Source organism: Amblyomma americanum, chromosome 2 (genome assembly GCF_052857255.1).
Source record: "Amblyomma americanum isolate KBUSLIRL-KWMA chromosome 2, ASM5285725v1, whole genome shotgun sequence".
Taxonomy (NCBI): Eukaryota; Metazoa; Arthropoda; class Arachnida; order Ixodida; family Ixodidae; genus Amblyomma; species Amblyomma americanum.
In genome coordinates this window covers 165,192,655-165,219,394 of record NC_135498.1, presented here as the reverse complement: position 1 = coordinate 165,219,394, position 26,740 = coordinate 165,192,655, and the positions used below count along the sequence as shown (strand labels likewise).

The 26,740-nt window shown below is 49.4% G+C and overlaps 5 non-coding genes across 5 annotated transcripts; all 5 read right to left on the bottom strand.

Annotated features, from left to right (window-relative positions):
• Positions 1-13,881: 13,881 nt before the first annotated feature.
• TRNAK-CUU (transfer RNA lysine (anticodon CUU)) lies at positions 13,882-13,954 on the bottom strand. The gene has a single exon. It is a non-coding gene; the product is annotated as a tRNA-Lys (tRNA).
• Positions 13,955-14,025: 71 nt separating this feature from the next.
• Positions 14,026-14,098, bottom strand: TRNAK-CUU (transfer RNA lysine (anticodon CUU)). The gene has a single exon. It is a non-coding gene; the product is annotated as a tRNA-Lys (tRNA).
• Positions 14,099-14,458: 360 nt separating this feature from the next.
• On the bottom strand, positions 14,459-14,531 carry TRNAK-CUU (transfer RNA lysine (anticodon CUU)). Its single transcript has one exon. It is a non-coding gene; the product is annotated as a tRNA-Lys (tRNA).
• Positions 14,532-15,326: 795 nt separating this feature from the next.
• On the bottom strand, positions 15,327-15,399 carry TRNAK-CUU (transfer RNA lysine (anticodon CUU)). Its single transcript has one exon. It is a non-coding gene; the product is annotated as a tRNA-Lys (tRNA).
• A 796-nt stretch (positions 15,400-16,195) lies between these two features.
• Positions 16,196-16,268, bottom strand: TRNAK-CUU (transfer RNA lysine (anticodon CUU)). Its single transcript has one exon. It is a non-coding gene; the product is annotated as a tRNA-Lys (tRNA).
• Positions 16,269-26,740: the final 10,472 nt, after the last annotated feature.

Here is a 26,740-nt window from a genome sequence, read left to right as displayed (position 1 = left end):
TTGTAGGCGCCGGGGTGCTTCTTGTAATCTCTACAACAGAGAGCGTCCTGAAGCAGCGTTGGACAGAGATGAGTCGCGATAGCGGGCTCGTCTGTTTGATGAAACCGACGAAGAACGAGAGGTACGTAAGGAGCATGGTGTGAGAATAGTATTCTTGCACCATGGTATGGAGAAGCAGAGGTACAGGCAACAAGAGTATCTCAAGAGAAAAATGGCAGCGGACGCTGCCATCGTCTCCGCGTCGACATCGGCCGCTGGTTCGATTGCCTTTTGCTTCGTATAACCTGGCTCAACCGATTTGAGTCATAGCCATTTCTGTATGTTGGCGCGTCAGCAGTGCGCTCAGCACATACCGCAGTTAGATTGAAAACTAAACACTGACAGATTCGCCTGTCTGGTTGGGTTTGAAGACTTATAATAAACAGCACATCTCCAACCAAAAATTTTAATTTTAACCCAACGTTTCGAAGCCGACTCAGCTCCTACCTCAGGGGCTTCTCCCCTCCGTACTCAAAAGACGCTAGCTACTGCCCCCAGTCACCCCAGATGAAGGAGCCGAGTGGGCTTCGAAATGTTGGGTTAAAATTGAAATTTTTGGTTGGAGATCTGCAGCTCATTATAAAACACCACAGTTCAGCAACATTGAACGAATTGCACACAGTGCTGCGCGCCAACATGGACAAATCCCATCCGTTAACTTTCTCTGTTCTTTCACGTATTTTTGCAACTTGAGTCCGCCAGCAGCGCTCACTGCGCAGTAAAGCTCTAAGCGGACGCCCAGATACCTCGCGAGAATATTAGTTCCATTGCATGTTGGTGAAAGTGCCTGGCTTCGCCGACCAAGAACCGTGCTAGAATCCAAGCCACTTAACCCAGTTACCAGCGCTGCCACTGGCAACACAGAAACTCTTTACAATTTCCAAAGTTTTCAAGATGCCCTCATGGTCAACGCAGAACACCGCCACATCAGCCGCGTACGCAAGGAGTCTCACCTCGGCTAGCTATAATTTAAAGCCTTTGCCACAACTGCTTGTGCTTATCAGGCAAAAAGTAGGGGCGTAAAGAGGCAACTCTGGAGCACGAATCGTTCCACCTTTATGGGCGCTGCCACCGAATTCTTGATTATTGGGCGCGTCGTGCAACCACTGTAAGCCTTTTCGGCACCCTCTGTTATAACTGGTCTAACGTTAACGTGTTGCAAAGTGGCGAACAGGACTTCATTTGGCACGTAATCGAACGATTTCTTCAAATCGAGCTTTCTCCGAATCGAGCAATGCGACACTCGCAGCACTGCAGCATGCATCTCGCCTTCATATTTCTTGTGAAATTGACCGGCTCCTTAAACCGCGCGTCTGGTGTGCCCACCTATATCTTTCATAACCGCTTAAAGCATTTTAGCCAATACTTCCATACATATTTTGTAGTGAATATTCGTTACACTAATAGGACGATAGGCCTTTATTTGCCTTAATACGCCTTGATCACCTGTTTTCGGGATGAGAACTGTATGCATGGACAGAAAAGTCAGTAACCGCTTACGTCTATATTCATCTTCTAAAACACCGGCTGTCAAGAGGGCTAGTTCATGATTGAAAGGGTCGTAAGAATCAGCGCTTAATCCTGTTGATTTCCCTCGTTTTAAGTCATCTATAGTCAAGATATTTCACAGGAGCAGTATAAGGCACAGTATCGCCTCTATTCAATTGTCATCAATCCTTGTAGTTAATGTCAGGATTTTGTCTTGAAGCTGTCCAGTGCACCAGGCTACACGCAAAAAGATCTCTCGAAAATTGCGTAACGTGACCTCGATGTCGTTTTGTTCATTCAAGATATTCCCGTCTTGCTCACCTTCGGAAATCACGTTTTTGACGGCCCATTTTCTTTCCCTTGCCAGCGCTCTTTAAGATGGCGCCTCACCGCTTATTAGTTCACAGGTACTGGCTCGAACAAGTGCACCGCGGTGATGTTCGATATCAGACTGTTGTAGTTTTTCCTTGAGCGAACAAATGTCAGCCTTCAACGTGCCTCCATGGAGTTAAGTCCTTCATTTATTAGCGTTTGAAAGTTCTTCCGTAAGTTCGCCTGGTACTTATACTCCTCAGGCTGCATTACGCTGGCTTGTTTCATCACCTTCATTTTAGTTTTTTGTTTGAAAGTCTCCCAGCGTTGACATACCGCTCTGGCTGCATCATTCTCAATTTCTTCGAGCATAGTTGACACTTCTATGAAAGCGTCATCATACCATTTTTTCCCGTCAAGTTTAAATAACTTCCATGCCTACTCATTTTTTTCTTTCTGTCTTGTTCTTAATGTCAAAGCTGGTGAAACAATGGTCACTGAATGAAACAGACTGCACATGGTGCTATTAACAGAGCACTGTCAATTTGGCCGAAATATAAATCCTATATAAGCGGCCCTAACTGGCTCCTTGAAAATGCGTAAGTGGGCGATCCGGTCGCCTTCCAAGCATTCCGCCACATCCTGGAGCCCAGCCGCCGCGGTGGCTCAGCGGTTACGGCGCTCGGCTGCTGACCCGAAAGACGCGGGCTCGATCCCGGTCGCGGCGGTCAAATTTCTATTGAGGCGAAATTCTAGAGGCCCGTGTACTGTTCGATGTCAGTGCACGTTAAAGAACCCCAGGTGGTCGAAATTTCCGGAGCCCTTCACTACGGCGTCCCTTATAGCCTGAGTCGCTTTGGGACGTTAAACCCATATGAACCTAAAACCTAAACATCCTCGAGCCCAAATTAATGCATTCTTTTTCTCAGTTCTGCCAGGATGGCATCTCTGTAACGGCGTATCGCGCGCTTTATCACACGCCGCTTGTACACCTTTAAAGTCTCCCAAAAGTACATGTTTACATTCAACATGACAATAATTTGAGGCCCTCAAAGATCTGTCGTCTTTCCTCAAGTACATTAGGAGCATAGCAGCATATTACTTGCCAAAGCACTGAACAAAGAGCAAAATCGCAAAGGACAGTATGTTCCGACATGTCCGACCTCACGGCCTGCGCTTCCAGCGTTATTACGGTCCTAAGCGCTACGGAAAACATCGTTATGGGAACATTAGACCTAGGCCAAGAATATAAGGTCGAACGGAGGCTTTTCGCGACCTACGTTATTAGTTTCTTTACGGTTACACGTACCGCGAGGCTGTGATAAAACGCGATAGCATGCAAACAAAATTATTTTCCCTGGGTCCCTACTGCTGTATGCTACTGTAAGCTACTGTATGCAGCTAGCATAATATATATTTCTGGCTAAAGGGTATTACGAAGTGCACATTCATCATATGGCTCCAAAGGCAGCAAAGTACAAACTGCTGCACATGTGTGTTTGCGTTTAATTTCGAGCTGAGTGCACTACGTGCCAACCATTTTATCAGTGCTAACAGTATTCAAGCAGTGGCATGCACTTAGAGCAGCCTGCCTTTAATGGCTGTTGACATGATTTCGAGCAGGTACGAGTAGCACTTTAATGAAAGCAAGACTAGTTTAAGACAACTAGTCAGCACTGAGCGTACGGAAGATATAGTGTTTCTTTAGTTGCAATAGTTTGTGAAAAATGGGAACTGGTTTCATTGTGTCATTAAAACACTTCATTGCTGTTTAGGAGGAGGACCACCACCTGCCTTCATAGACCCCATTAGCCAGGTGGTTGGGGCCATTGTTAGCTACATGGCCACTAGAATTGTCAAAGGGGTCGACAGTAATGGGGCATATCTGCCCCCGTCGAAATTTTGAATGTCGTCGGGCTCCTGACGCCGATGATTGACGGGCCAGACGACATGGAGTTTGACTATGCAGGTAGGGTGTCATTCATGTAGACTGTGCTGGTATAATAGGCAGGAAATTTCCTTCCCTGTGCAATTTTTGTGGTGTCACAGGCAGCATACAATTTCACAATGTAACTGCATTTCCATTTCTTGTGAACACTTTCTGCTGTGAGGCAGGACATTTTTCGGCACTCTTAGGTGAATATCATGGAGTGATTCCTGTGCAGCAGCTCTCAATCCTTTCTGCCTTGGTGGACTTTAATCGCTTTCAAGAGGCTCCGAAAAACCCCAAACGTCTTGGCTTCCATCCCTTCCTGCTTCTCTAGGGTACAGAAAAGGCATGTATGTGTGAAGAGATCCTTAACTAATGCCATAACTAATGCCAAAATTCAATTATTATGACTGGCTGTGCACTGAAAGACGCTGCTAAAAGCAAGCACTGTTTGCTTAGCTCGAAAACATATTGAGTAAAAAAAAGAGTTAAAAATGCCTAATGTGGCATGCATGGATAGTGGTGCTGGAGGTACCCAGTATTTCGCAGAATCCTATGTGACGACACCTTGTACGGGTCTTCTACATCTTTTCAAAGGAGTAAAGATGCAACCTTAATTTTGCGTTTATACTTCTTTAACTACACCCACTCAAGATATTTTCATGCTTGCATGTCTTCAGTGCTGAAAGTTTTTTTCATCATGCGCCCACTAATTTCTAGCACAATTGTTAATGTTTTTGCAAAAGTTGTAAACGTGTTGGTTCTTGTACTTGTACTTAATATTGATGCTTATTTCTCGCTTTCCTCTTTTGTTCTCTGCTGTAGTACGCTGCTGTGTACTTTGCATACCTAGCATGAGCTTAAAAAAATATCTTGGGGTTTCAAAAGTAGCCCCACTCATGGCAACATTCTAGCTTAGGCAGACTGCAATAGCTTGCATGAAGACAGCATGAGCACGAAAAATGGAACAGAAGTGCTAAGAGTGAAGATCACTTCGTCAGTGCCTTTTTGAGTACATTTTGTTGCGATGAAAATATGTCAATACTCACTGGCTAGTTATACATACTTTATTTTTTTACAATTCACAACTTGACGTGAAAACAAACGTTCCTGTGCGGGCAGTTGTAGTGTTCATTACAGGAAATGCCACGTCAGTGGTGGTTGAGCGCCAGAACACTGGGATAGTTTTTTTATTGTTTTGTAGTGCAGGACAACAATGTCAAATCACAAGAAATGCCAACACTGCAAAGTATGTGCCACTAATGAGTCCATTGCATACTAGCAACTTGGATTCACCTTATTTCACATCGCCTTTTGCTTACTACAGATCACCCGTGCGAAGATGCCAGCCCCTCTGACCAATCAGCCACCACCAGCTGCTGCCAGTGAAAGTGGACAACCTGCAGGGGAAACTGCAGTAGCTCCAGAAGAAAATGAAGGCTCCACCTCCTTGCCTATTCTCCAGCCCAATACCTCCTCCACCTCCAACATAGCTCCACTTGCTTCTGGAGCTGCATCGAGGTGCACCACTGCTGCTGCGTTAGCCAGTGGTGACAGCTCCAGGGCTCCAAGGGAGCCATGGCCCTTTGGAAAAGACATTAACTGATGAGAACGAGGCGCGTGCGGGGATTCTGAGGGAGGAGCACACACTTCGCATAAAACTCTTCCAGGCAGACCTTGATAGCCTGATGCTTTAACGGGCCAGAAAGCAGAAGTTTCTTGAACAAGATCAGGAGATTGAGCTTCTGAAACTAAAAAATGAGCTTGCAAAACAAGAAAATGAATGAAAAACAAAAAGTAGAGATTAAAATTCTGCACATCGAAAAAAGTGAAAGAGCAGGAGCTCTGTAAGGTGCTATGCGACGAAACACCTCAAGCGTGAATAAACGTAAAATCAGTGTATAGCAGGCCTGCAGCCTTGTCAAGCCGTGTGCATGACTGCTTTTTCTGCAGGCCTGCAGCATCCTGTACATTCTGCTTGATACAAATAAACAGTATTTATTATTATTATTAAAAGTGACGAGTCTGAATGTGATCCTATGACCTCGCTGAATTGCATGTATGCGTGCGTGTATTGTTCCAAGTGTATGACTAGGTCGATGGAAGTATGCATTGCTGCCGTAAAAGCAACTTCTGCATCCTCAACTTGACAGGCGCACTGGCACAAAAGTTGCGAACCTTAACTGTTCAGTTGTGGCATTTGGCCCAAGTGCTAAGAATACTAGTGAGCACAACTACTTGCAGATTGCGAAGCCCTAGCCGTGAAAACAGCAGTTACGAGTTAAGAAGTGCCACAACAACCTCCGCGATTTGCTTCTTAGCACCCAGCATGACATGGTCTGGTACAATGACTTGGTCAATAAATGAAAAAGACGCTGCAACGATTGCCTCGACAACATGCAGAGTACAAATGAACCATTCACACAGCCAGTTTGAGGAACGTATCCAAACAAGCACTCCAAAAAGAAGCGACCCCTTTGAGTTCCTGCTCGGAAAAAACTGAAATGAGTAGTCTATTCCTCCCACAGCACTGCGACGAACTGCCAGACAGGCAATTTAAAACAACAAATTAGATCTAGAAATGTTCTTTTGCGCAAATAAAACGACGCACGAGAAAGGCGACACAAACACACAAGCGCAAACTGTCAACTGGCTTTATTGGCGGAAGGCCACACCTTATAAAGGCCGAAGGGTGGGGTGATATACCATGAAAAAAGAAAGAAAGAATGAGATAACAAAACAAGGTGCGAAAAAACCACTAAAGCAGAACGCATGCGCGGGCAGACATGCGTAAGACATGAAAAGAAACATTTGTGAAAATTAACAGTTAGCCGCTTTAAAAAAGGCGATCTCAGCCGCGAACAGAGATAAAGAAGGTTCGCTGATGCACTCGCCACCAAGTTTCTTTATATGATAAGCTTCTAGGCTAATCCGTGCCGTCTTATCTGTACTCTTGCCAAGAACCTTCGTCTCTTCACAGCGGGCCACACATTCTTCACAGTTACTAACGTGCGCAACCAAATGCACGTATTTGTCCTCTCGGTTTTCTAAATTTAGGGCGTGTTCCCCCAGACGGTCATTCCGACAACGTCCAGTTTGGCCGACATAAAACTTTCCACAAGACATAGGAATGGAGTAAACCACTCCAGTGGAACACCGAACGAACGGTTTCTGGTGCTTCTTGAGACACCCACGTTTTTTTGCGTCACAAATGCGTGGGCAGAGCTTTCCCAATTTGTTGGGAGCCGAGAACACGACAGCTACACCGTGTCTGCTTGCAACGTTTTTGAGGTTGTGCGAAATTTTGTGGATATACGGCACGACCTCAGGCCTAGGGGCATTTTGTTGAGTTTCAGCAATTTTTGGCCCTGCTCCACGTTTGGACTTCTGGACGTCACGCATTTGTGACGCAAAAAAACGTGGGTGTCTGAAGAAGCACCAGAAACCGTTCGTTCGGTCTTCCACTGGAGTGGTTTACTCCATTCCTATGTCTTGTGGAAAGTTTTATGTCGGCCAAACTGGACGTTGTCTGAATGACCGTCTGGGGGAACACGCCTAAAAAGCAACTCTGAATAGGTTTCATATGCCAAAGAGGTTGTGGGAATCGGTTTTCCCTCGCCAGCCAGAGCAGGCTCTTCTCTTGTGGCGGTGGAGACGCGGACCTCCTCTCCCCACCTCTTGTCTTCGGCGGCAGTGCGGGAGCTGGCGATAGGAGAGAAGATGGAACCACGGCGATGCATGCGGACGGATCTGGAGTACGCTGGGAGCCGCTGCTGTCAAGGTGACGCCACTCTGCGTTGCTCTCCTGGCTTCCGCCAGTACTGCTGCACCGAGGAGGCCGCCAGTTGGGGAGATCCCCATTAAACACCCTTGCCTGCTGGCTATTCCTCGGTGCGTTTTTATTCGTGGCCGCAGCTGAGGTCCGAGCTAGCAAAGCGGTCCTGTCTCAGACCGCACTGCAGACCCCACAAAATGGCGCCCAACGTGGGGCCCCTCTGGAGATCCAGTAGGGGAGGCTAGCTCATGGATAACAGCACGACGGCCAACCGCAGATGTGGTACTGCGAGGCCCGTGAACGAAGTCCAAGTGCAACTACCCACCGAACTACTGCACAGGGGGATCCTGGCCAGTACGCGAAGCCAGGCCAGGTGGCTTAGGCTTCCGGACCGCGTCGCTCCGATGCGTTTCCAGTGCGACCGCAGGTGTGGTACGCCGAGCGAGTTTCTCTCGAGAAGATCCCGAGCTACTCGTCTAGCCGCCACCACCAGTTGGCGACAGCCGCCGTTCCCACTTAGCTCAAGCAAGCCGGCTAGTTGGTCCAGCTAACGGAATGATGCCGCGTTCCAGCTCTTGCAACGCCCGCAGACGCAGTAAGTGCGCTTTGCCATTTGGCTTATAATAGCGCAATGTGTAGGGCGGAGGATGCAGGCTGAAATCACCGCTGAAGCGCGCTCAGTACAGGCCTATATTTCCGCGGCCCGTAAATTCTTGTCACCACTACTACTCGGGAGTTCTCGAAGCTAGTTGCAAATGTAGCGGTGTCACATCGATAATGGACGAGTTCACACGAATAGGCCGGATCTGTTCATGATGCGCGGATGCCATTCGAAAGGAGAGTTCGAATGTGTTCTCGTGGTTGCGCTGTCGTGAACATCGATTACTAATACCCTACCGATATGCAGAAGGAACTCGTAGCGAGGAACGCACCGTGTGCGAAGCACAGAGAGCACGTGCGCCTCATTGCAGCGGGGCCCAATCGCCCTCGAGGTTGCGTCGTTCAGCACACAGGTGCTTAAGACTAAGTAGGAAGACTCATTTTTGTGAGGAGCGGATAGCATGTCTTATTGAGAGGCAGACCCTCCGACAAGTAAGGCCAAGTTGCGCTGTGAAGCCACTTGTAGTGTAGGTGGTGCTAACTCAAGTGTCGCTCGTATTGCGACGAGTGAGTTCGAGGCTTCCTGCTGGTACCGTGATGGACCTTTCCTAAAACACGTGCCCGGTAAAAGAGGCATCAAATGAGCGCTTCAAAGTCGTTATTCCGCGCAAGTGACTGAGCGCCCAAATTCAGATGGAGGTATCAAACAGCTCCTGCGTTTGCGAGATCGCATAATGACTGTAATCAATAAGCGCCGGATGGCGCAAAGGCAAGCTAAATTCAGGGAAGTGCCTAAACGTAATGCTATAATACCCACGTTCAGTGAAACCGCTGAAGGATCGGAAAATGCCGCGCATGTGAGATTACGTGCGTGGCTACTCCGTGGGCATCTCTATAATGCCCGAGCCTGCCAGTGCAACTACCCACCGAACTACTGCGCTGGGGGATTCTGTCCAGTATGCAAAGCCAGGCCAGGTGGCAGAGGCTTCCGGACATCGTCGCTCCGATGCGTCTCTAGTGAGACGGCAAGTGTGGTGCGCCGAACGAGTTTCTCTCGAGGAGATAGAGAAAACCCGCCTTCGACGGGCGGCGGAAGACTGAAACCCACAAGGTGTAGGTTAGGTGAGACAGTGGAGCTCTTCAAAAAGCAGACCAGCTCCATTCTATAACCTAACACAGAGCACAGCAGCTAGTTCCAGCTATGTAATTCGATGTACAACTCTACCTCAACTAAACAATTCTCTCCAAACGACCCGCTCCACGTAATGAGTCTCTCCAACGCAGTGCCCATATGTAATAACACCGAGAGAACTAAAATATCCTGGTGGAGCAGCTGCGGCTGTCAGAGAAACAGTACAGAACAGCAGTAGAGAACAGCAGCACATTTCCGCGATGAAGCCACTGCAATGGCTGAGTAGTTATGGCGCTCGGCTGCTAACCGAAACACAAATGTTCGATCACTTTTATTTGTGCTCTAATAAAATATAGAAACAACATAGGGAGCCTAGACTAGCAACGCTTTTCTGGCCGCGGCGGTCGTGTTTTAATGGAGGTGAAATGTTAGATGCCAATGTACGGTGCTATGCCAGTGCACGTTAAAGAACCTCCGGCTGTCGCAATTATCCACAGCCCTTCACAATGGCATTCCTCATAGCCTGAGAAACTTTGGGACACTAAACCCTTTAAAGCATGAGCCTAAAATCTATTTTTACAATGTACAGACTGGCGCTACCCTCAATTCATTTCATTTTTTATTTATTTATTTACCCCCACAATATACATGGTGACAGGGGGTCCATAGTAAAAGCGGCCTCTTGGACCGCTTGATCTGGCCATGGACACCCGGCTGCGAACTTTGGAAACAAAATAGTGGCACACTTTCAAATTATAATACAATATATTTACAATACAATGTTGCAAATAATCGCGACAGGTACGTCCCGTCAGGAAAATAAAATGACAAACAAAGCAATGAACAGTACAATACAATTATTTGTTTCACGACTTCAAAGCAGTGTCTGTAAATAAAAAATATTCTAAAAGATTTCAATGTGAGGTGGTTTTCAAGTTAATGTTTTTGACACAAAGAGCATTTAGTAGACGCGGTAATATGTCTTCAAGTGTTTGGCAGCCATATGTTGTTCGGTATGTTTTAATATGCCACTGATCGACGTTTCTTGTGGTGTGTACTTTATAGCTTACTTCAATGTTGGGCAGTTCATGAAGGAAGGACGTGTGATTATTAATTTCGCGCTTCAGAGCGTGGCTTAAGCGAAATGTGTACAATTTAGTCACCGGAAGTATTTCGTATTTAGAAAAAATTTCTTGCGTGTGGAATGTTCTAAGAACATTTTCAATTATTCTCAGAAAATTTTTCTGTAATACAAGTAGCTTATTGATGTTTCCTTCCGGCGTTTTTCCCCACACTAAAGTGCTGTAATTGAGGCGTGGGCTTAAGAGTTAATAATATATGGCCAGCAGTGCCCTTGTTGGCAGTAGTTGGCGATATCTACAAATTAAACAAATAATTTGCGACATTTTGCTCGCAATAAAATAGACATGGTCATCCCAAGTCATTTTTTCATTGAATACAACGCCCACTGTTTTAAATGTAGATACTATATCTAAAAGAGCAATATTTAAGCAAATGTCTTTTACAAGTGTAACTTTCTTATTTTTTGCTCTAAAAATAACTGCTTTTGTTTTCGTGACATTTACCTGTAAACCATTTTTTTTGTGTCCATTCATGTAAATTAGAGAAGGCAGAATTAACCGTATCTACTAAAGTATCTGCTTGAGTTCCTGAAAAAAATATACTCATATCGTCAGCATATATTATGTATTTTGCAGTGGCGATGAGCACAATATCATTAATAAAAATATTAAAAAGAAAAGGGCCCAGTATGCTTCCCTGATGAACACCACGGTGAAGTGATTCTATTTACGATATATACCCATTATTACTGACCGCTTGTCAGCGATTACGCAAGTAAGACTGTACAAGAGATCCTGCGTGACCTCATAAACCGTAGTGGCCAAGTTGGCGAATTACTAATGTATGGTCCAACAAATCAAACGTTTTTGTAGTCTATGAAAATGTCGATGGCAATTTTATTTTGATCAAGGTGTTTTAATACGTATTCTTTTTGAGCTAGTAATGCGTGCTTTGTAGAACGGTGCTTATGAAATCCATACTGTGAGTCAGTTGTTATATTTTGTTTCTCCTCGAACTTTGCGAAACATTTGTGAATTAGCTTTGAAAGTGGTTTAGAAAATATTGGTTGCACAAGAGATGGGTCTTTAATTGTCGAAGTCATTTTTGTCGCCGTTTTTGTATATGACCCACACGTGCAATCTGCATTTTAGATGGCAAGATAGTATTAGCAATGAGCAAATTAAAAATATGTGTGAGGCATGGAAGCAGGACATTAAGGACGAACTCTGCGGAAACGTGTTACATTGGTCTGGTTGCTGCTCTAGCACTGGCCATTGGCGATGGGGCGCCCATACTGTAGGTGGCCCTTTTTGTGACTCAGCTCTTCTGTGGGAGCAGCATGCTTGTATTCGCCTCCTGCAAGATCAATACAGCACGATGAATGGCTTTAGAATAATGGACACTATTTTCAAAAATGCCGGAGCTCGAATAAGGAACAGCAGCTTTGTGAAGTGCAACCAGCTGGCAATTCGACAGCCTCCCAAACAGAAGAAATATGAACATTTTCTTAACCCTTGCACAAATGTAGGTGCAGTTTTCAGGCATGTACGACACAGTGTGGAGAATTTTGCATTTCTTACTCAGGTGGAGTTCTTCTGTATGAGCAGCTTCCGAGCCTGCATGCGCGATGTACTCTCAATGAGCCCATCTGCAGGTGTAAGGTGCGGTGAGCGCCTTGCCGCTGCCGTGGTGCTTATTTTGCAACTCCATGTAGAGGCAGGGGAAGCGACGCTTCCAGGTGACAAATGCCCTTTCAACACTGTTTCGTGTCCTTCTCTGGGCTTTCTGGTACCTGCGTGAGCAAAGGAATATTACACAGTGCCCTATCAGTCTTACTATAGCATGCCACATCTCAGAGGTGTGGCCAAATAGTCATGCAATGTCACTGCCAACATTTTAACTTGCCTGCCTTGTTGTGTATTTGCCGGGCCAGGGTCTGAGAGCGGTGTCATGAGGTATGGCTGGCATCCATACCCAGCATCTCCCAGCAGCACGCCAGGCACTCGTCTCTCCTCGTACAGCACCCGCAGGCGGGAATTATCAAACATTCTGCTGTCGTGCACCGAGTCTGCCCAGGTGGCAACAATATCGGAAAACAGAAGTTGTGGTCCGGTAGGAGCCTGCAATAAACCAGCGATATATTAGTCAGCAAATCTGGGGCCGCATACAGTGCTTTTTACTCCTGGGCTCGGGATAAACCGCTCATGTATGAGGGAAGCCATCTGTGGAGCTCAGTCACTGCTGATACGGCAGTGCACCGCTGAGAAAACACAGTTCTTTAACACCCGCGAAACTCGCTCTCGGAGCGTACATGCAATACACAAAACATGTATTGCAGCGCTCGAGCGGTGCTGCACATGGGAAATGCCGCTACACTCGAACAGTCGCTCCATTCAAAGGAAAAAGCTGGACCTCGAGCGCAGCAATGCGCACGTACTGAGACATATTTCGCTTTATTTCATCGGCCAGCACTGGAAACAAGCAATCTCACGTTTGTACGTTCGTATTGCCACGGGGTAAAAAAAGACAGCAAGCGCGCTGCGAGAACAAATTAGCAGTGCTGCAGTTTTCATTACCTGCACGTTGATGGAACAGAATATCTTGCGGTTACGATACACTTCAGCGTACACTTCGCCGGAGCTTTTGATTCGCACGTGCGTGCAATCTATCCAGCCTGTTACACCAGGGAAATCCGCGAGTTCGTATAAGTCCTGCATCACTCGTGCCAACTGGAACACATCGGGCTAGTGCACCAGCATCGGGCGCAGGTGCTTTGCTAAAAGCACCATCACCTTGCAAACGGCGCGGCACACCATTGACTCAGAAATCCGAACCAGGTCTCCGGTGACGGTTTGAAGGTGCTATTGTTAAAGAACTGCAATGCCATTAGGAGCTGCAGCATCGGGAGCACAGCCTATCTCCGGCTGTCTGAGCTTTCATGGAGAGGCAGCATGACGAGCAGCTTCCGCACGGCGTTCTTGGAGAAACGGTACCGAGCAAGGAACTTATCGTCGTCATAAAGTTTCATGGCGTTCCCCCGATCACGCAAGACCGATAGCGGATTCTTGATTCTTCGGCATTGAATGCGCCTCTGGAAATGCAACATCCATGGCGTAGCACCCAAATCCAAAGGACGCGATCATGCGCGCAACGTCACTCCGGCAAGCTGGCATGTTGAAAGACGCAAACAGTCAGTTACAAGCTAACCCTTACGCCGACTTGAAACTCCGCCGCCTTCAGGCAGATCAAGTCGGCTCGCAAGACTCCTTCCGAGTCGAGTAAGATTTATGGCACATGATACACTGAGGGTTCTGGGGCCCTGAGGGTTCAATAAATGAAATGAGAAATGATGAAGCGGTCTTGAGACCAGCGCTAGCCAAGTTCGAGCCAAGTTACATTTCTGCAATCAGAGGTAAGAGTCACATGCTCTACCGACTGAGCTAGCCGGGCGACAACGAGCCCCACAAGAAGTGTCCCATTTATACGTCAACTTGCTTCCGCGGCAGAAAAAAAAATCCGGCACGCCCAAAGTGGGGCTCGAAGCCACGACCCTGAGATTAAGAGACCCATGCTCTACCGACTGAGCTAGCCGGGCGACGAAGAGTGCAGCAAGAAGAGCCCCATTTATACGTGCACTTGCTTGCACGACAGAAAAAAAATCCGGCACGCCCAACGTGAGGCTCGAAGCCACGACCCTGAGATTAAGAGACCCATGCTCTGCCGACTGAGCTAGCTGGGCGACTAAGAGTGGCGCAAGAAGATTCCCATTAATACGTGCACTTGCTTGCATGGCAGAACAAAAATCCAGCACGCGCAACGTGGGGCTCGAAGCCACGACCCTGAGATTAGGAGACCCATGCTCTACTGACTGAGCTAGCCCGGCGACTAAGAGTGGCGCAAGAAGATTCCCATTTATACGTGCACTTGCTTGCATGGCAGAACAAAAATCCAGCACGCCCAACGTGGGGCTCGAAGCCGCGACCCTGAGATTAAGAGACCCATGCTCTACCGACTGAGCTAGCCCGGCGACGAAGAGTGCCGCAAGAAGAGTCCCATTTATACGTGCACTTGCTTGCACGGCGGAAAAAAAAATCCAGCACGCCAAACGTGGGGCTTGAAGCCACGACCTTGAGATTAAGAGACCCATGTTCTACCGACTGAGCTAGCCCGGCGACGAAGAGTGCCGCAAGAAGAGTCCCATTTATACGTGCACTTGCTTGCACGGCGGAAAAAAAAATCCAGCACGCCCAACGTGGGGCTCGAAGCCGCGACCCTGAGATTAAGAGACCCATGCTCTACCGACTGAGCTAGCCCGGCGACGAAGAGTGCCGCAAGAAGAGTCCCATTTATACGTGCACTTGCTTGCACGGCGGAAAAAAAAATCCAGCACGCCCAACGTGGGGCTCGAAGCCGCGACCCTGAGATTAAGAGACCCATGCTCTACCGACTGAGCTAGCCCGGCGACGAAGAGTGCCGCAAGAAGAGTCCCATTTATACGTGCACTTGCTTGCATGGCAGAACAAAAATCCAGCACGCCCAACGTGGGGCTCGAAGCCGCGACCCTGAGATTAAAAGACCCATGCTCTACCGACTGAGCTAGCCCGGCGACGAAGAGTGCCGCAAGAAGAGTCCCATTTATACGTGCACTTGCTTGCACGGCGGAAAAAAAAATCCAGCACGCCCAACGTGGGGCTCGAAGCCGCGACCCTGAGATTAAGAGACCCATGCTCTACTGACTGAGCTAGCCCGGCGACGAAGAGTGCCGCAAGAAGAGTCCCATTTATACGTGCACTTGCTTGCATGGCAGAACAAAAATCCAGCACGCCCAACGTGGGGCTCGAAGCCGCGACCCTGAGATTAAGAGACCCATGCTCTACCGACTGAGCTAGCCCGGCGACGAAGAGTGCCGCAAGAAGAGTCCCATTTATACGTGCACTTGCTTGCACGGCGGAAAAAAAAATCCAGCACGCCAAACGTGGGGCTTGAAGCCACGACCTTGAGATTAAGAGACCCATGTTCTACCGACTGAGCTAGCCCGGCGACGAAGAGTGCCGCAAGAAGAGTCCCATTTATACGTGCACTTGCTTGCACGGCGGAAAAAAAAATCCAGCACGCCCAACGTGGGGCTCGAAGCCGCGACCCTGAGATTAAGAGACCCATGCTCTACCGACTGAGCTAGCCCGGCGACGAAGAGTGCCGCAAGAAGAGTCCCATTTATACGTGCACTTGCTTGCACGGCGGAAAAAAAAATCCAGCACGCCCAACGTGGGGCTCGAAGCCGCGACCCTGAGATTAAGAGACCCATGCTCTACCGACTGAGCTAGCCCGGCGACGAAGAGTGCCGCAAGAAGAGTCCCATTTATACGTGCACTTGCTTGCACGGCGGAAAAAAAAATCCAGCAAGCCCAACGTGGGGCTCGAAGCCGCGACCCTGAGATTAAGAGACCCATGCTCTACCGACTGAGCTAGCCCGGCGACGAAGAGTGCCGCAAGAAGAGTCCCATTTATACGTGCACTTGCTTGCACGGCAGAACAAAAATCCAGCACGCCCAACGTGGGGCTCGAAGCCACGACCCTGAGATTAAGAGACCCATGTTCTACCGACTGAGCTAGCCCGGCGACGAAGAGTGCCGCAAGAAGAGTCCCATTTATACGTGCACTTGCTTGCACGGCGGAAAAAAAAATCCAGCACGCCCAACGTGGGGCTCGAAGCCGCGACCCTGAGATTAAGAGACCCATGCTCTACCGACTGAGCTAGCCCGGCGACGAAGAGTGCCGCAAGAAGAGTCCCATTTATACGTGCACTTGCTTGCACGGCGGAAAAAAAAATCCAGCACGCCAAACGTGGGGCTCGAAGCCGCGACCCTGAGATTAAGAGACCCATGCTCTACCGACTGAGCTAGCCCGGCGACGAAGAGTGCCGCAAGAAGAGTCCCATTTATACGTGCACTTGCTTGCATGGCAGAACAAAAATCCAGCACGCCCAACGTGGGGCTCGAAGCCGCGACCCTGAGATTAAGAGACCCATGCTCTACCGACCGAGCTAGCCCGGCGACGAAGAGTGCCGCAAGAAGAGTCCCATTTATATGTGCACTTGCTTGCACGGCGGAAAAAAAAATCCAGCACGCCCAACGTGGGGCTCGAAGCCGCGACCCTGAGATTAAGAGACCCATGCTCTACCGACTGAGCTAGCCCGGCGACGAAGAGTGCCGCAAGAAGAGTCCCATTTATACGTGCACTTGCTTGCACGGCGGAAAAAAAAATCCAGCACGCCCAACGTGGGGCTCGAAGCCGCGACCCTGAGATTAAGAGACCCATGCTCTACCGACTGAGCTAGCCCGGCGACGAAGAGTGCCGCAAGAAGAGTCCCATTTATACGTGCACTTGCTTGCACGGCAGAACAAAAATCCAGCACGCCCAACGTGGGGCTCGAAGCCGCGACCCTGAGATTAAGAGACCCATGCTCTACCGACTGAGCTAGCCCGGCGACGAAGAGTGCCGCAAGAAGAGTCCCATTTATACGTGCACTTGCTTGCACGGCGGAAAAAAAAATCCAGCACGCCCAACGTGGGGCTCGAAGCCGCGACCCTGAGATTAAGAGACCCATGCTCTACCGACTGAGCAAGCCCGGCGACGAAGAGTGCCGCAAGAAGAGTCCCATTTATACGTGCACTTGCTTGCACGGCGGAAAAAAAATCCAGCACGCCCAACGTGGGGCTCGAAGCCGCGACCCTGAGATTAAGAGACCCATGCTCTACCGACTGAGCTAGCCCGGCGACGAAGAGTGCCGCAAGAAGAGTCCCATTTATACGTGCACTTGCTTGCACGGCGGAAAAAAAAATCCAGCACGCCCAACGTGGGGCTCGAAGCCGCGACCCTGAGATTAAGAGACCCATGCTCTACCGACTGAGCTAGCCCGGCGACGAAGAGTGCCGCAAGAAGAGTCCCATTTATACGTGCACTTGCTTGCACGGCGGAAAAAAAAAATCCAGCACGCCCAACGTGGGGCTCGAAGCCGCGACCCTGAGATTAAGAGACCCATGCTCTACCGACTGAGCTAGCCCGGCGACGAAGAGTGCCGCAAGAAGAGTCCCATTTATACGTGCACTTGCTTGCACGGCAGAACAAAAATCCAGCACGCCCAACGTGGGGCTCGAAGCCGCGACCCTGAGATTAAGAGACCCATGCTCTACCGACTGAGCTAGCCCGGCGACGAAGAGTGCCGCAAGAAGAGTCCCATTTATACGTGCACTTGCTTGCACGGCGGAAAAAAAAATCCAGCACGCCCAACGTGGGGCTCGAAGCCGCGACCCTGAGATTAAGAGACCCATGCTCTACCGACTGAGCTAGCCCGGCGACGAAGAGTGCCGCAAGAAGAGTCCCATTTATACGTGCACTTGCTTGCACGGCGGAAAAAAAAATCCAGCACGCCCAACGTGGGGCTCGAAGCCGCGACCCTGAGATTAAGAGACCCATGCTCTACCGACTGAGCTAGCCCGGCGACGAAGAGTGCCGCAAGAAGAGTCCCATTTATACGTGCACTTGCTTGCACGGCGGAAAAAAAAATCCAGCACGCCCAACGTGGGGCTCGAAGCCGCGACCCTGAGATTAAGAGACCCATGCTCTACCGACTGAGCTAGCCCGGCGACGAAGAGTGCCGCAAGAAGAGTCCCATTTATACGTGCACTTGCTTGCACGGCGGAAAAAAAATCCAGCACGCCCAACGTGGGGCTCGAAGTCGCGACCCTGAGATTAAGAGACCCATGCTCTACCGACTGAGCTAGCCCGGCGACGAAGAGTGCCGCAAGAAGAGTCCCATTTATACGTGCACTTGCTTGCACGGCAGAACAAAAATCCAGCACGCCCAACGTGGGGCTCGAAGCCGCGACCCTGAGATTAAGAGACCCATGCTCTACCGACTGAGCTAGCCCGGCGACGAAGAGTGCCGCAAGAAGAGTCCCATTTATACGTGCACTTGCTTGCACGGCGGAAAAAAAAATCCAGCACGCCCAACGTGGGGCTCGAAGCCGCGACCCTGAGATTAAGAGACCCATGCTCTACCGACTGAGCTAGCCCGGCGACGAAGAGTGCCGCAAGAAGAGTCCCATTTATACGTGCACTTGCTTGCACGGCGGAAAAAAAAATCCAGCACGCCCAACGTGGGGCTCGAAGCCGCGACCCTGAGATTAAGAGACCCATGCTCTACCGACTGAGCTAGCCCGGCGACGAAGAGTGCCGCAAGAAGAGTCCCATTTATACGTGCACTTGCTTGCACGGCAGAACAAAAATCCAGCACGCCCAACGTGGGGCTCGAAGCCGCGACCCTGAGATTAAGAGACCCATGCTCTACCGACTGAGCTAGCCCGGCGACGAAGAGTGCCGCAAGAAGAGTCCCATTTATACGTGCACTTGCTTGCACGGCGGAAAAAAAAATCCAGCACGCCCAACGTGGGGCTCGAAGCCGCGACCCTGAGATTAAGAGACCCATGCTCTACCGACTGAGCAAGCCCGGCGACGAAGAGTGCCGCAAGAAGAGTCCCATTTATACGTGCACTTGCTTGCACGGCGGAAAAAAAATCCAGCACGCCCAACGTGGGGCTCGAAGCCGCGACCCTGAGATTAAGAGACCCATGCTCTACCGACTGAGCTAGCCCGGCGACGAAGAGTGCCGCAAGAAGAGTCCCATTTATACGTGCACTTGCTTGCACGGCGGAAAAAAAAATCCAGCACGCCCAACGTGGGGCTCGAAGCCGCGACCCTGAGATTAAGAGACCCATGCTCTACCGACTGAGCTAGCCCGGCGACGAAGAGTGCCGCAAGAAGAGTCCCATTTATACGTGCACTTGCTTGCACGGCGGAAAAAAAAAATCCAGCACGCCCAACGTGGGGCTCGAAGCCGCGACCCTGAGATTAAGAGACCCATGCTCTACCGACTGAGCTAGCCCGGCGACGAAGAGTGCCGCAAGAAGAGTCCCATTTATACGTGCACTTGCTTGCACGGCAGAACAAAAATCCAGCACGCCCAACGTGGGGCTCGAAGCCGCGACCCTGAGATTAAGAGACCCATGCTCTACCGACTGAGCTAGCCCGGCGACGAAGAGTGCCGCAAGAAGAGTCCCATTTATACGTGCACTTGCTTGCACGGCGGAAAAAAAAATCCAGCACGCCCAACGTGGGGCTCGAAGCCGCGACCCTGAGATTAAGAGACCCATGCTCTACCGACTGAGCTAGCCCGGCGACGAAGAGTGCCGCAAGAAGAGTCCCATTTATACGTGCACTTGCTTGCACGGCGGAAAAAAAAATCCAGCACGCCCAACGTGGGGCTCGAAGCCGCGACCCTGAGATTAAGAGACCCATGCTCTACCGACTGAGCTAGCCCGGCGACGAAGAGTGCCGCAAGAAGAGTCCCATTTATACGTGCACTTGCTTGCACGGCGGAAAAAAAAATCCAGCACGCCCAACGTGGGGCTCGAAGCCGCGACCCTGAGATTAAGAGACCCATGCTCTACCGACTGAGCTAGCCCGGCGACGAAGAGTGCCGCAAGAAGAGTCCCATTTATACGTGCACTTGCTTGCACGGCGGAAAAAAAATCCAGCACGCCCAACGTGGGGCTCGAAGTCGCGACCCTGAGATTAAGAGACCCATGCTCTACCGACTGAGCTAGCCCGGCGACGAAGAGTGCCGCAAGAAGAGTCCCATTTATACGTGCACTTGCTTGCACGGCAGAACAAAAATCCAGCACGCCCAACGTGGGGCTCGAAGCCGCGACCCTGAGATTAAGAGACCCATGCTCTACCGACTGAGCTAGCCCGGCGACGAAGAGTGCCGCAAGAAGAGTCCCATTTATACGTGCACTTGCTTGCACGGCGGAAAAAAAAATCCAGCACGCCCAACGTGGGGCTCGAAGCCGCGACCCTGAGATTAAGAGACCCATGCTCTACCGACTGAGCTAGCCCGGCGACGAAGAGTGCCGCAAGAAGAGTCCCATTTATACGTGCACTTGCTTGCACGGCGGAAAAAAAAATCCAGCACGCCCAACGTGGGGCTCGAAGCCGCGACCCTGAGATTAAGAGACCCATGCTCTACCGACTGAGCTAGCCCGGCGACGAAGAGTGCCGCAAGAAGAGTCCCATTTATACGTGCACTTGCTTGCACGGCGGAAAAAAAAATCCAGCACGCCCAACGTGGGGCTCGAAGCCGCGACCCTGAGATTAAGAGACCCATGCTCTACCGACTGAGCTAGCCCGGCGACGAAGAGTGCCGCAAGAAGAGTCCCATTTATACGTGCACTTGCTTGCACGGCAGAACAAAAATCCAGCACGCCCAACGTGGGGCTCGAAGCCACGACCCTGAGATTAAGAGACCCATGTTCTACCGACTGAGCTAGCCCGGCGACGGAGAGTGCCGCAAGAAGAGTCCCATTTATACGTGCACTTGCTTGCACGGCGGAAAAAAAAATCCAGCACGCCCAACGTGGGGCTCGAAGCCACGACCCTGAGATTAAGAGACCCATGTTCTACCGACTGAGCTAGCCCGGCGACGAAGAGTGCCGCAAGAAGAGTCCCATTCATACGTGCACTTGCTTGCACGGCGGAAAAAAAAATCCAGCACGCCCAACGTGGGGCTCGAAGCCACGACCCTGAGATTAAGAGACCCATGTTCTACCGACTGAGCTAGCCCGGCGACGAAGAGTGCCGCAAGAAGAGTCCCATTTATACGTGCACTTGCTTGCACGGCGGAAAAAAAAATCCAGCACGCCCAACGTGGGGCTCGAAGCCACGACCCTGAGATTAAGAGACCCATGTTCTACCGACTGAGCTAGCCCGGCGACGAAGAGTGCCGCAAGAAGAGTCCCATTTATACGTGCACTTGCTTGCACGGCGGAAAAAAAAATCCAGCACGCCAAACGTGGGGCTTGAAGCCACGACCTTGAGATTAAGAGACCCATGCTCTACTGACTGAGCTAGCCGGGCTTTTTTTCTTTATTGCCGGCTTGGCGAAAATCAAGATTACTATACATGAAATGTTAAAATACGTCCTCTCACATAGGGAGGAGCGTTCATTAAAAACGTTTAAAGTTTGCAAGTTCGTTCATTATACAAATCCATTCTGGGGGGTCATTTTGGGACTTGAGTGCGTCTCTGACATATAAAATTCTCTCAAGTACTGCCTCGCAGGGCGAATATCAATGTCTGCATTCCGTACTGCCATGCGCACTTTCCACAGACTGTGCCGGCCTAGTAGCATGACCATATCTAAAGGTATGCTACCAAGATTTTTGACAGGTCGAAAACGAATGCGACAAGGTGACAAAGGGACGTCCTTTTTTAATGTTCTTTGAAAGATATTCCACAGGAACGCGGCATCCCAGCACACGAGGAAGATATGTTCTGTGGTCTCTGGCCTTCTACACAGTAGACAGTTTGTAGACCACGGAACAAAGATTCCCTTAGCTTCAAGCCAGGGTTTTACCGGCAGTGTATTGCTGTAGAGCTGAAAGAAGAATGTTTTGGCTGAAGAACGAATTGGCATCTTTTTAACTCTTTTTAAGACATCTCATCCTGGACCTGCACAGTATATGGAACGTTACAAAGGCACGGGCATCATTAAATCAATATATCCTTGTACAATTGCTTCTTAGAGACAGTACACAAAAACTCTAAAGAAAACCGAGCTTTCAACATCTGGAAAGCAGCAACAACGTCAAATAGGAAACCGCGAACGCAAGTGCTTCTTACGTCACTCGTCGACACAACGAAATTGGGAAGGAGTTCACATAGCCTAACTTGTATAACGCTTCTTAAGAAAGGGTCACTTTGGTCCCACAGAAACATAAATCTAGAGACGACCGGTCTCAAAAACAAATGGGATAGCCCCACACCTCCCTCTCTCACCGACCGGGGCGAATTGGTCCGACTCGTTCGCTCCCATGTAGAGCCCCACACAAAAACGGCGAGAACTCTTTGCAGTTTCTGAACATTTACACGTTTAATGCACATAACTAGAAGCACATACCAAATTTTCGCCACTATAAAAGAGTTGCATACTGTTGCCCGAGCAAAAACAGACAACTCTCGCCCTCCCCAGTTTAGTGTTCTCTCGCTCGCTCTGTCAGGTTCGCGATTCCAATATTCAGTAGCGTCCTTCTAATGTGCAAGAGGCACCCCTAAATAGTCTTCTAGTGATTCAGTCCATTGCATGTTTTGGAGCGATAAAGGTTTGGTCTCCCAGCTCCTGTGCCAAAAACCCAAGCATTTACCCCAATTCGCATTGCTTGCGGACATTCTACAAAACTTGTTTGCAATGCTCCCTGTTTCGTTGGTGCTGTCCCTGTCTGAAAAAAAACTGCTATATCGTCAGCGTAAGCTAAGAGTTTAACCTCATTCGCCATTGGGCGGAAACTGCTCACTTGTTGATTTTGAATAACCTTCAAACAAAACGGTTCCATGTATATCGCAAACAACAGAGGAGATAGTGGGCATCCTTGCCTCACTGATGTCATCACTTGAAAGGGTGTTGTGACGCACTTTTTGACAATAAGGCTTGTGAAACTCTCGACATATGACATTTTAACGCCTTCCAATATCACCGAACCTACATTTACGTGTTCTAATATGCTGAGAAGAATTTCATGCACGACGCGATCAAAGGCCTTTTGCAAATCAATCTGCATCATGGCGACCCGTTCCCCCTATGCATCACAACACCCCATGATGCTTCTGGCCACATGTATGTTTGCAAAGATTGATCTTCCTTTAATCCCGCATGTCTGGTGGGGTCCAACTATTTGTTTCAAAACTCGCTAGAACCTTTTCGCCAAAGCCTTCATGAAAGTTTTATAATCCACGTTTGTCAGGCTGATGGGGCGATACGATGTTACTGAGAGCTGTTTCACGGGGTCGTCCGTTTTAGGAATAAGCAAAACGTGCGTTCTCCGAAAAGACAGGGGCAGTCACTTTTTGTCATAAGCCTGCTTCAGTACGTGATGTAGTGCAGCTGCTAGTTCGTCCTTGAATGACTTATAAAACACCCCGCCTATGCCGTCTGGTGTCCAGGCATTTTGCCAAGGCAGAGTTCACCAATTGCTGTCTTTATCTCTTAAATCGTGATTCGCTCTTCTAGCGCAGGCGTCACTCCCTGATCTAACTTCGGCATGAGGCTTAGAAATTCGTGTTCCAATCTGTCGTCTACACTTCTCTCCCGACAGAGTAAATTACTGTAGTAATTAATCTACAAAAGCTTGTCGGATAAAATCTTGGTTGCTGGTCACAGAGTCCCCTTGTCTTATCTGTTTGATTTCATTCTTTGCTTCGTATCTCTTTTCGTCTGATAGCGACCGCTTCGTTGGTGCCTCCCCTAAAAGCAGTCGCTCGGCACGTGCCCGCACAACGGCTCTCATGTACTTTTCTTGGGCGATAGCTTCTAATTTATTTTTGAGTTCCTTGATTTCTTTCGTATACCTGCCTGGATGCGCACTTTCCAAACTCAGGACAAATTTTAGGTCGCATTGCAATTCTTTTTAATATTTCCTTTTATTGTGCCGTAGGAGGCTCCTTCTTTCAATTGCTTTTATCTTTATTTGTTCTTTAAACTTTACCACCATTTCGATTGCTCTTTCTGGCTGAGCTTCCAGTAGAAGCTGAATACTTTCCTTAACTTGATTTTCTTGTAGCAGTTTAACATTCAATTTCCATAACTCCCAATTGAACAGTGACTTTGTTTGCTTGAATCCTATTGTGGCGCTTACTATACTCTGATCGCTTAAAGATACATTTTTGACTTCATAGCGCGAGCACACTGGCAAACGATCAGCGGACACATACAGTCTATCAAGTCTCGCATGGCATTTCCGCTGGAAGGGCGTGAACTCTGGTATATCACCACTCGATAAAGCATATCTAACGTCCTCCAAGTCATTTTCAAGGGTTAGTTCGCTCAAAAAATGTGCACTCTTATCTCGTACGGCTTGCCTACCAACTCTGTCTTCAGCTCTGCATACACAGTTGAAGTTTCCAAGAAAAATAACGTATCTGTCACTTTTAAGATAAGGCCCTACGTTTGCATAAAATAATCTACGCTCTTCTCTATTTGGCGCATAAACGCAGATAATACCCACGCAACATTTGACAAAAAAAATCATACAATGAATCTACCGTTTTCACACAGTCAGTTCTTCAGAAAGAGCAGCCAATTAAGGATTTGCGAACAAACAATGCACAACCTCCCGAATCCCCAACAGTATGGCACACACATACCTACGTCATATCCATCTCTAAAAGGGCGACCATGCACTTCGTCTGCTCTTCGCTTTCAACCTTCGTCTCCTGCACTGCAATTAAATCTAAGTTATTTTCTAAAAAAGCACGTCTCACTTGATACTGCTTACTCCGCGCAGACAGCCCTCGCACGTTCAAAGTGGCTATACGCAGTGCTGTGATGGAATTTGCTGCCATGTTCGCAAATAGTGAAAAGAGTCGCATGGTCTCACATTTAGCTCGTACGTGATTAAAGACGTCCCCTGTGCCAAAACATCGCTCCAAAGGTCTAGTGGTTGGCGCCTCGGCAACTGCTTTGGTGTCTCGGCCCCGTCACCGACGCCACAGGCACCTCTTAGTTCCACGCTGGTAACGAAAACACTTTTCCCTGTCATGACGGGGCGTAGTTCCCGCAGGTCTCCGTTCCGGTGGGATGGTAGGCTTTGGCTTGAAGCTTGGGCGCCGAGTCAGGACCGTCTTTGGGGGCGGTTCCTCATTCTCGGCGTTCTCTGAAGTACCTGTCAAGATGCCGTCATCTTCACGAGTACGCTTCGCCGCACCGCCGCTGCACACGTCCTCACTCGCGTCCATGGGGCCTATGTCATTCCTGGCAACGGCCCCCAAACCGTCGCCTAAGGAATTCTTTCGTTCGCTCGTTTCCCGTGCAGGAGCATGTTCATGTTGTACGGTGGGTGGTGCCTGAACAGTGTTCTCACAATTTTCAGGCACCTGCTCAGAAGAATGAGACGAGCTGGCCACCGCATCCGTTTCTGTGAGACCCCGTTAGCTTCCTGACGCCTCTTCGGCCTTTGCCTCGCCCATTAAGTGCTCCATGAAACCATCACCTTTTCCAGGCCCCGCCGCACTTGCGTACGTTTTCACACACTGCCCCTCGTTATGTCCGAAGCGACGGCACAGGTTATAGCGTGGCACCTTGCAATCCCGTCGATGGTGCCCGGTCGACTTGCACCACAGGCAAAGCGGCGCCCTTCTCGGCACAACAATAAGTGCGAGCTCACCTGAGATTCTCAGCTGGTGTGGAATACCGTCAGTCTCGACTCCGGCCCAGTTTCAAGGTGACGGTACGCGTTGTGGTACCTTTGTCCACCAAGCCTTGAGCCCGCCATCTTTCCCTCGTCACGCCGTCACCTTTCCGTACGGGGACAGGGCCTCGTGCACATAATCATCAGGGACGCTGTACTGCACCCAGTGAATCTTAAGCCGAAGGTCTTGGTTGTTCGGACCCACGAGTATACACTGGCTGTTTTTCACTTTAACATCGCTGGCAGTCAAAAGCTTCTTCGTCGCTTCGGCGCTCTTCACGGTGACAGCCCACACATGGTTCATCTGGTACGCCCCCAAAGCCAGCACTTCGGGCAGCAAACCTAGACGAACCAGCGCATCCCGGAAATCTTCGACACGGTAAGGCCTGTTCTTCGGATCAGCGTGCCTAAAGATGGCATTCAAAACAATTTTTCCTGTTGGCAGCGTTGGCAAGATGACCTGGTAATCTTCTTCGAAGCAGCAAAAAAACCTGTTTCCGCGGCCAGCAACCGCTCCGTCGGAGCACATGATAGGACGTCGGTTCGCTTCGGCGTCCGGAAGTGGAATCCCTGAGCTAGCCGGGCGACGAGGAATGCCGCGAGAAGAGCCCCATTTATACGTGCACTTGCTTGCACGGCAGAAAAACAAAAGAATGAGCGCGCCCAACGTGGGGCTCGAATTCACGACCCTGAGATTGAGTCTTTTGCTCTACCCACTGAGCTAGCCGGGCTTTTTTTCTTTATTGCATGAATATACACATCAATAAAATATTGTAGTTACCATGCCCCTTGGCAGACAACCGTGTCTAATAGACTTTCATTACAACAAGTTGGTCCATCAGACTCAATACATCATCCGCATAGTCCTGCTGCTTTAGGACTTCTCTTAACTAATATATATGTTCGACAAAATAATCACATACCGATCGTGCATCCAAGTCACAATGTCTAAAAGCCATTCTACTCCTCCAAATGCTGTGAAGGCCCAATAACATAATCTGGTCATACTGTGCAACATCACTTTCAGTGGTCAGGTACTGAATTCCGCGCGGTGTCAATCGCAAGTCTTTTTTTAGGGTTCT